A 9734-nucleotide genomic window follows, 5' to 3' on the forward strand; every position below is an offset into this window, starting at 1 on the left:
CTCCTCTGCTTCCTCTGTTCCTCCTCTGCTCCTCCTACTACTCTGAACCTCTCCTCTGCTCCTTTCTTGCTCTGTTCCTCCTCTCCATCATCTGCTCCTCCTCTCCTCCTCTGACCCTCTTCCTCTGACCCTCTGCTCCCCCTCTGACCCTCTGCTCCTCCTCTGCATCCTCTGTTCCTCCTCTGGCTCCCTCCTACTACTCTGAAACCTCTCCTCTGCTCCTTTCTTGCTCTGTTCCTCCTCTCCATCATCTGCTCCTCCTCTCCTCCTCCGACCCTCTCTTCCTCTGACCCTCTGCTCCTCCTCTTTCCTCTGAACCTCTCCTCTACTCCTCTGACCCTCTCTTCTGACCCTCTCCTCCTCTTCATCATCTACTCCTCCTCTCTTCCTCTGGTCCTCTGAACCTCTCCTCCTCTCCACCCTCGGCTCCTCCTCTGTCCCATCTGCACGTCTGACCCTCTCCTCCGAACCTCTCCTCTGCTCCTCTGAACTTCTGCTCCTCCTCCCCATCATCTGCACCTCCTCTCTTCCTCTGATCCTCTCTTCAGAATCTTTCCTCTGTTCCCCTGACGATCTTCTCCGACCCTCTCTTCCTCTGACCCTCTCCTCTGAACCTCATTTCTGGTCCTCTCACCCTCTGCTCCTCCTCCGATCCTCTCTTCCTCTGACGGTCTCCTCTCCATCATCTGCTCCTCCACTTTTCCTCTCATCTTCTCTTCGTCTGAACCTCTGCTCCTCCTCTGATCCTGTCCTCCTCTGACCCTCTGCTCTTTCACTCCATCTATAAATCTACTCTGGTCTTCCTCTCTAGGTAGTAGCAGTAGTATTAGTAGTAGAAGTATTTGTAGTATTTCTCACGGTGATGGTGAGGGGGGAGCCGGGGGTGGTGGGTCTTAAGGACAGGACGCTCCCCGGCGACGTCTGAGCGGTCGACTGAAAAAAAAAAAAAAAAAAAAGTCCAAATATTTAAAACAATCTATCAGAAAATTAAATTAAATGATTCTTTGAGTTTTGTGTCTTCACCTTTGGCATCATCATTTTCCTGTCGGAGCTGCCACTTCCTGAAACAAGAACAAAAAAAAAAGAAATCACGTTAGTTTATTTCTCTTTATTTGACTAAAACATTTACGAAGGTCAAACTCAAGATGTCACTTTTTTCTCCCGATTAAGCATTTTGGGGTTTCAGATAAGACTTTGTGTTTGTAAAATCATGAATTCGATAACGAGGAACCACGGCCGCGTCTCATTTCTCTTTCCTCGCTTCCTTCTCCTCGATTCCTCTCCTCGAACGTCCATTTTTCAGCTGTCAATCAAACGTGTTATATTAAGAGTCGTCCCAAAGAAAACGACGGAACGAAGGAGTAAACAGGCGTCAGAGAAAAGAATCAAACTTTATCGGTCTGAGTGAGGAGTTTAGACCCTTTCTCCTCGCTGGTGTCTCCTCTGTGGGCGGGACTTCCTCGCCCATTTCCTGCAGAATCATATGAGATACGGCCCTTGTTGTACACTGGGCCAGAACTCCTCTGATGTACATAAAGATTATTATTTGACAAATCAAAATATTCAAAAACGCCTTTATTTTATTTAAATCATGTTTAAAGTATCAGTTTCTTGGTAAATGGTCACATTTTTCTATAGCGCTTTTCCACCTTCAAGGCACTCAAACTGCTTTACACTCTTTCTTGCGTGTAAATTGTGTTGAACATCATCAGTGTGCGACTCTCAAAAACAGAATTCTCTACTTCAACACTTTTTTTTCAGCTTTTCTTCCTGTGGCTCACCTCAGGGACACAGAGGAGAGAAGGGGATCATGGTGCGAGGGTCGGGCGTCTGTGCCTCAGATTCTGTGAAAAAAAAACAACAACACAGAAACGTCAAAATATGAATCTGTAAAAATCTGGTTTAATCTACCTCAGATCTATCCAGGTTGGCGGAACCTAGTGCCTCCGCTTGCATTTCTCTCCAGCGACTAGGTCAGGAATCAGAATACACTAGACGAGACGAGGAGAAAATTCAGTTAGTTTGGTTGAAGACGTTTGGCAGTTCGTCCAAGCTGCTTCTTCAGTTCTGAACTGTTATGAACTGAAGAAGCAGCTTGGATGAGCTGCCAAACGTCTTCAACCAAACTAACCTTTGTCCAGTCAACAAACTGAATTTTCTCCTCACCATGGATTCTAACAATGACTGAGGGATTCTTCTCACAAATACACTAGACGGTTCGCAAAAACCCTGGAAGTACAAGTTCGGGCAGCTCGATAAAAAGTACCCGTCTACTGTTGAACGAATGAATTTTAACGTTGCAAGGTCAGACGGATTCTACGAAGTGAAATGAATGAAAACCGGTTGATGAATCAGGCGACCTCAGACCAGCATCATGTGACCCAGGCTCAGCCAATCACAGCCCTGCATCTGTAATCCACAAGATTCACTACAGAACTTTTTCACAACGGCCAAAGTGCCTCGCTGATGGTTTGCAGATCTTCTGGTTAATGTTTATTTGTGGCAAAATGTGTGTTTAAATGTGTGTAAATGTGTGTCGTATTCTCCAGCAGCTTTATTAATCTGCCCCATCACCAAATCTTCAACCAAAAAGGTCCACAAAGGATAAACATTCTAACATGAAGAATTTATCCACAACTATCAAGAGAAGAAAGACCAAAACTTAAAGGAAACAACAATGATGCATTAGTGACACACTGAACAAAACTAACGTTATGGTCATTAATAAAACAGAAGTGATTTCATTTAAGCAAAGAGACTTCAGTTTAATTTGATTTATTGTGATGGCCACAATATTATATCATATATATATATATATATATATATATATATATATTATAATATATATATAATATATATATATATAATAATATATATATATTATATATAATATATTATATAATATTATATTATCATATAATATATTATATAATATTATAATATATTATCATATAATATTATACAATATCACAATATTTCAGTTATTGTTGCATCTCTATTCACTAGATTCATCAGTAGACCTGGTTTAGACCTGGTTCAATCCTGGTTTAGTCCTGGTTCAATTGTGGTTTAGACCTGGTTTAGACCTGGTTTAGACCTGGTTTAGTCCTGGTTCAATTCTGGTTTAGACCTGGTTTAGTCTTGATTTCGACCTGGTTTAGATCGGGGTTAGACCTGGTTTAGACCTGGTTTAGACCTGGTTGAGACCTGGTTTAATCTTGATTTATTTAGACCTGGTTTAGTTTTGATTTAGACCTGGTTTAGATCTGGTTTAGTCTTGATTTAGACCTGGTTTAGACCTTGTTTAGACCTGGTTTAGACCTGGTTTAGACCTGGTTTAGACCTGGTTTAGACCTAGTTTAGACCTGGTTTAGACCTGGTTTAGACCTTGTTTAGACCTGGTTTAGACCTGGTTTTAGACCTGTTTAGACCTGGTTTAGACCTGGTTTAGACTTGGTTTAGACCTTGTTTAGACCTGGTTTAGATCTGGTTTAGACCTTGTTTAGACCTGGTTTAGACCTGGTTTAGACCTGGTTTAGACCTGGTTTAGACCTGGTTTAGACTTGGTTTAGACCTGGTTTAGATCTGGTTTAGACCTTGTTTAGACCTGGTGTAGACCTGGTTTAGATCTGGTTAAACCTTGTTTAGACCTGGTTTAGACCTGGTTTAGATCTGGTTTAGACCTTGTTTAGACCTGGTTTAGACCTGGTTTAGACCTGGTTGTTGTTGTGAATCTATTTTAAGAAGCATCAGTGCTGTTTCCATAGAGACCGTCCCTCGCTCATCTCTCGAAAATCATGTACTTCTGTGTACTTTAACTACAAATACTGCAAATACTTTAGTGCGTACAAATATTTAACTATTATTTATGATTTCAAAATTATTTTAAGGACAATTTTAACTGCAGAGTGTGTTGTCCCTCTCAATGTTCTGCCACCAAACGTCAAATCCACAAACATTTTTTTCTCCCATCATTTCTATCAAAATCGGGGAGGGCATCTGACACACGGACACGTCAGGGAGGGCATCTGACACACGGACACGTCAGGGAGGGCATCTGACACACGGACACGCAGGGAGGGCATCTGACACACGGACACGTCAGGGAGGGCATCTGACACACGGACACTTCTGAGGTATGCTGGGAATCGGTCCAGGTCGCTATAGTAACGGCTCCTCTGCGTCCAATCAGCTGTGAGTAAAACGAGTGGGCGCCAAAACAGACCTCCCACGTAAACACCGCCCGCCTGGCACCAGCAAACACGAAAACAAACGCACAACTCAGGCCAGCCTGGACCTGGTTTAGACCTGGTTTAGATCTGGTTTGGGTCTTTTTTCTACCTGTTTAAATCCTGGTTTAGACCTCATTTAGACCTGGTTCAGTTCTGGTTTAGACCTGGTTCATTTCTGGTTTAGGCCTCGTTTAGACCTTTGTAAATCCTGGTTTAGACCTGGTTTAGTCCCGGGTTAGTCCTTGTTTAAATCCTGGTTCAGTCCTGGTTTAGTCCTGGTTTAGACCTGGTTCAGTCCTGGTTTAGTCCTGGTTTAGCCCTGGTTCAGGCCTGGTTTAGTCCTGGATTAGTCCTGGTTCAGTCCTGGTCTAGTCCTGGGTCAGTCCTGGTTTAGTCCTGTTTTAGTCCTGGTTTAGATCTGGTTTAGTCCTGGTTTAGTCCTGGTTTAGTCCTGTTTTAGTCCTGGTTTAGATCTGGTTTAGTCCTGGTTTAATCCTGGGTTAGTCCTGGTCTATTCTTGGTTTAGTCCTGGTTCAGTCCTGGTTTAATCCTGGTTTAGTCCTGGTTCAGTCCTGGTTTAGACCTGGTTTAGTCCTGGTTTAGACCTGGTTTAGTCCTGGTTTAGACCTGGTTCAGTCCTGGTTTAGACCTGGTTTAGTCCTGGTTTAGACCTGGTTTAGTCCTGGTTCAGTCCTGGTTCAGTCCTGGTTTAGACCTGGTTTAGTCCTGGTTTAGACCTGGTTTAGTCCTGGTTTAGACCTGGTTCAGTCCTGGTTTAGACCTGGTTTAGTCCTGGTTTAGACCTGGTTTAGTCCTGGTTCAGTCCTGGTTCAGTAGTTTTTCAGTCTTGATTTAGTTCTGGTTTAGACCTGGTTTAGTTCTGGTTTAGACCTGGTTTAGACCTGGTTTAGTCCTGGTTTAGTCCTGGGTTGTGGGTTTGACTCGTTCTTTGTTCAGACTCAGTGAGTGAAAATAAAAAAACAAACATAAACTTCACTTCAAGTTCAAAGTCGAAAAACAAAGAAAAGACACAAGAGAAAAATCTCCAGAACGAGAAAAGTAGTAGTAATAGTCATAGTGCTCATAATAGTAGTAGTACTAGTAGTAGTTGTAGTAGCAGTAGTAGTAGCCATAGTACTCATAATAGTAGTAGTCGTAGTAGTAGTAATCATAGTATTAGTAGTCGTAGTAGTAGTCATAGTACTCATAATAATAGTAGTAGTAGTCGTAGTAGTCGTAGTAGTAGTAGTAGTAATAGTAGTAGTAGTCATAGAAGTCGTAGTAGTATTAGTATTAGTATTAGTAGTAGTAGTAGTAGTGGTCATAGTAGAAATAGTAGTTACAGTAGTAGTAGTCATAGTAGTCATAGTAGTAGTAGTAGTAGTAGTAGTAGTAGTAGTAGTAGTAGTAGTAGTAGTAGTAGTAGTAGTAGTAGTAGTAGTAGTAGTAGTAGTAGTAGTAGTAGTAGTAGTAGTAGTAGTAGTAGTAGTAGTAGTAGTAGTAGTAGTAGTAGTAGCATAGTAGTAAGTAGTAGTAGTAGTAGTAGTAGTAGTAGTAATAGTAGTAGTAGTCATAGTATAGTAGTAATAGTCTTTCAAATTAACCAAAGTAATCAACCAAAAGTAACCAAAGCTTTAAAGGTGCACTGTGTAACTTTTCTGATACTTTCCCTTGAAATTCCCGCAGTTTGGCATTAAGTGTATGTATCTCCATGGAGACAAAGGTACGAGTCAGATCATCAAAGAGATTTGTAACTGATTAAATGCAAACTACACACTGTATGTTTAAAGCTATATCACGGAACATTCCAGACAAAGCAACGGCATCTCCATGGAGACCGGCAGACAGAGCCCTCCTCAGACAAACTTGCGCAGTGCAGCTTTAAAAGTGAAACTTGTTCTTGTTTTGGTGAACGTGCGTCTTTTTCTCAGAAGCGGCGTCTTATCAGAGCCCCGCAGACGTGACCACGCCCCGTCACCACGGCAACAGGCGCGCTCACTGGACCAGGTCTGGGGGCTACAGGAAGTCCTGGTCTAGTCCTGGTCTAGTCCTCAGTCGGTCATAAATCACACCAGTTCAAACTAGGACAGAACCAGATCTCAACAGGGACTAAACCTGGACTAAGTCAAGACTAACAGAACCAAACCAGGTTTAAAACAGGACTAGTGTGAATGGACCTTAAAACAGGACAATCCACGTTCTAAACCAGGTCTAAACCAGGTCTAAACTAGGTCTAAAACAGGATTAAACCAGGACCAAATCAGGACCAAACCAGGACAAGTGTGAATGCACCTTAAAGAAGGACAATACAAGTTCTAAACCAGGTCTAAACTAGGTCTTACCCAGGTCTAAACCAGGTTTTAACCAGGTCTAAATCAAATCTAAACTAGGTCTAAAACAGGATTAAACCAGAACCAAATCAGGATCAAACCAAGTGTGAATGCACCTTAAAGCAGGACAATGTAAGTTCTAAACCAGGTCCAAACCAGGTCTAAATCAGGTCTAAACTAGGTCTACCTCAGGACTAAATTGGACTCAAACCAGGACAAGTGTGAATGCACCTTAAAGCAGGAAAATACAAGTTCTAAACCAGGTCCAAACCAGGTCTAAACCAGGACCAAATCAGGACCAAACCAGGACAAGTGTGAATGCACCTTAAAGCAGGACAATACAAGTTCTAAACCAGGTCCAAACCAGGTCCAAACCAGGTCTAAAACAGGTCTAAAACAGGACTAAATAGACCTCTACAAACATGTCTGTGATTCTTGGACTAGTTTGAAGTCCAGATTTCAGATTTTGGAGGATTTAAAATGAGACAAAACTCTTCACAGTTGGACAGAAAAGTCTTTGTGGTCGTTCCGCGTCCACACGGCAAACGCTGGAGCAGAGTCCGGACGCCCTCACACTGTTGAGAGACACTTCTGTGCCACAGCCGCCCTGGGGCAGACTGACAAGAACATGGCAGCCACTCTGACCCCCAATCACACAGACACACTGACATGTTTAAATGGGTAAAAGTGTCCTGCTAAAGGGCACAACAACAACATGCAACGCGGCAGGACGTTTAGGCTCAGCAAACAAACCTGGTCTGGTCCTGGTATAGACCTGGTTTACTCCTGGTTTATTTAGTCCCACTTTAGTCCTAGTTTAGACCTGTTTTACAAATGATTTAGACCTGGTTTAGACCTGGTTTCAACCTGTCTTATCCTGGTTTGGTCCTGGTTTAGAAATGATCTAGTCTTGGTTTAGACATGTTTTACAAATGATTTAGAACAGGTTTAGAACTGGTTTAGACCTCACTAAATCCTAGTTTATTTAGACCTGGTTTAGGTTGCACTTTAGTCCAGATTTAGACCTGGTTTAGAACTGGTTTAGACCTCGCTAAATCCTGGTTTATTTAGTCCTTGTTTAGTCCCGGTTTAGAAATGGTCTAGTCCTGGTTTAGACCTGTTTTACAAACGATTTAGACCTGGTTTAGACCTGGTTTAGAACTGGTTTAGATCTCACTAAATCCTAGTTTATTTAGTCCTACTTTAGTCCTGGTTTAGACCTGTTTTACAAATGATTTAGACCTGGTTTAGACCTGGTTTCAAACTGTCTTATCCTGGTTTGGTCCTGGTTTAGAAATGATCTAGTCTTGGTTTAGACATGTTTTACAAATGATTTAGAACAGGTTTAGAACTGGTTTAGACCTCACTAAATCCTTGTTTATTTAGACCTGGTTTAGGTTGCACTTTAGTCCAGATTTAGACCTGGTTTAGACCTGGTTTAGAACTGGTTTAGAACTGGTTTAGATCTCACTAAATCCTAGTTTATTTAGTCCTACTTTAGTCCTGGTTTAGACCTGGTTTACAAATGATTTAGAACTGGCCAACCCTGGATTATTTAGTCCTAGTTTAATCCTGTTTAGTCCTGGTTTAGACCTGGTTTACAAATGATTTAGACCTGGTTTAGAACAGGTTCAAAACTGGTTTCAACCTTGCTAAATCCAGTTTTTTTCTTTAGTCCTGTTTAGTCCTGGTTTAGACATGTTTTACAAATGATTTAGACCTGGTTTAGAACTGGTTTAGACCTCACTAAATCCTGGTTTATTTAGTCCGGGTTTAGGATGCGCTTCAGTCCAGATTTAGCCCCTTATCAGTCCTGGTTTAGTCCTTGTTTTAGTCCAGTTCTGCCTCCGGTCCAGACCCCCGCAGCGGTCCCGTTCAGCGGCAGATGTTGCAGGGGGAAGCCGCTCTGAGTGTTACATAAACCGGCTTGGTGCTTCTCTTAATCCGCCCCCTCCCCGCCGCATCCTGCCGCGTCCCGCCGCGTCCTGCCGCGTCCCGCCGCGTCCTGCCGCTCCGTCCCGCCGCTCCGTCCCGTTCACTTTACATGGATGCGTTCTTACATAATTCCTCTGCAGGTGCCCACGGAGCGGACCGGACTCTCCAGCGGGACACGGCCCTGTGCGCAGCCGGGGGACGCGCACTCCGGCCCGGCTGCTGTGCTCACCTCTGCCCGCTGAACACACGTCGCTCTCTGGATGTTTTTATCTGATTAAAAAGCGGATAATCCCGGTTGAACTTGTGGCTGATCTCGCGATAATGGAGTGGAATTGGTTCGCTGAGTCCGCAGAGGATGGCTCGGTTTGTGAAAAAAAATGATCCACGCTCACGCAAAACGCACCCACGTCCCGCGTTTTTCACCCTCACGTGCAGGGGGTTTACCGGAGAGACCCGAGGGACCCGAGGCACCCGAGGGGAGCGGGGAGAGCGGCTCTTACCTGGATCCAGCGGCGGAACACTGCGCGTCTCTGCACCGCTCCGGGACTCTGCGCGCGGACTGTACGGGAGCGTGCGTGCGTGAGAGTGCGTGTGGGTGTGTGCGTCTCTCTCTCTCCCTCTGTGCTCTCTCTCTCTCGTTTCACTGAGGGAGGGGCGCGCGCGCGTGTGTGTGTGTGTGTGCGTGTGCGTGTGCGTGCGTGAGGCGCAGTGAAGCCGCTGGAACAAACTCAAAAAACACAAAAACAAAACGCGAGTTCATGAAAGACAAAACATTCTAGACCCGGAACCGCTGCGGGCGCAAAGTGAGCGCAGATATTTCTCAATTTGACCCCGGCTCTTCAGTGTAACATTAGAATCAGATATTATACTGCAATTATTCTGTAATTATACTGTAAGTATACTTTAATGTACTGTAATTATAAAGTAATATACTGTAATACTGTAGTTATACTCTAATATACTGTAAGTATACTTAATATACTGTATTATACTGTATACACTAATATACTGTAATATACTATAGTTATACTCTAATACTGTAATTATGCTCCAATATACTGTAATTATACTGAAATAAACTGTAATTATACTATAACTGTACCGTAGTATATTTAATATGCTGTAATTATACTGTAATAAATAACGTATTTGACAAAAATTAACTTTTGTGCAGTTGACAAACTGAATTTCTTCTTTTGTCGTACTGTAATATATAGTAATTATACTGTAATAAACT

General features: G+C 43.0%; 1 pseudogene; it reads right to left on the reverse strand.

The window, feature by feature from the left end:
• The window catches only part of LOC110166397 (dematin-like), a 51123-nt pseudogene extending 42014 nt beyond the window's left edge, over positions 1-9109 (reverse strand).
• Between the last annotated feature and the right edge of the window lie 625 nt (positions 9110-9734).

Source organism: Boleophthalmus pectinirostris, unplaced genomic scaffold (assembly GCF_026225935.1).
Source record: "Boleophthalmus pectinirostris isolate CB_2022bp ecotype Guang Dong unplaced genomic scaffold, ASM2622593v1 HiC_scaffold_4, whole genome shotgun sequence".
NCBI lineage: Eukaryota > Metazoa > Chordata > Actinopteri > Gobiiformes > Gobiidae > Boleophthalmus > Boleophthalmus pectinirostris.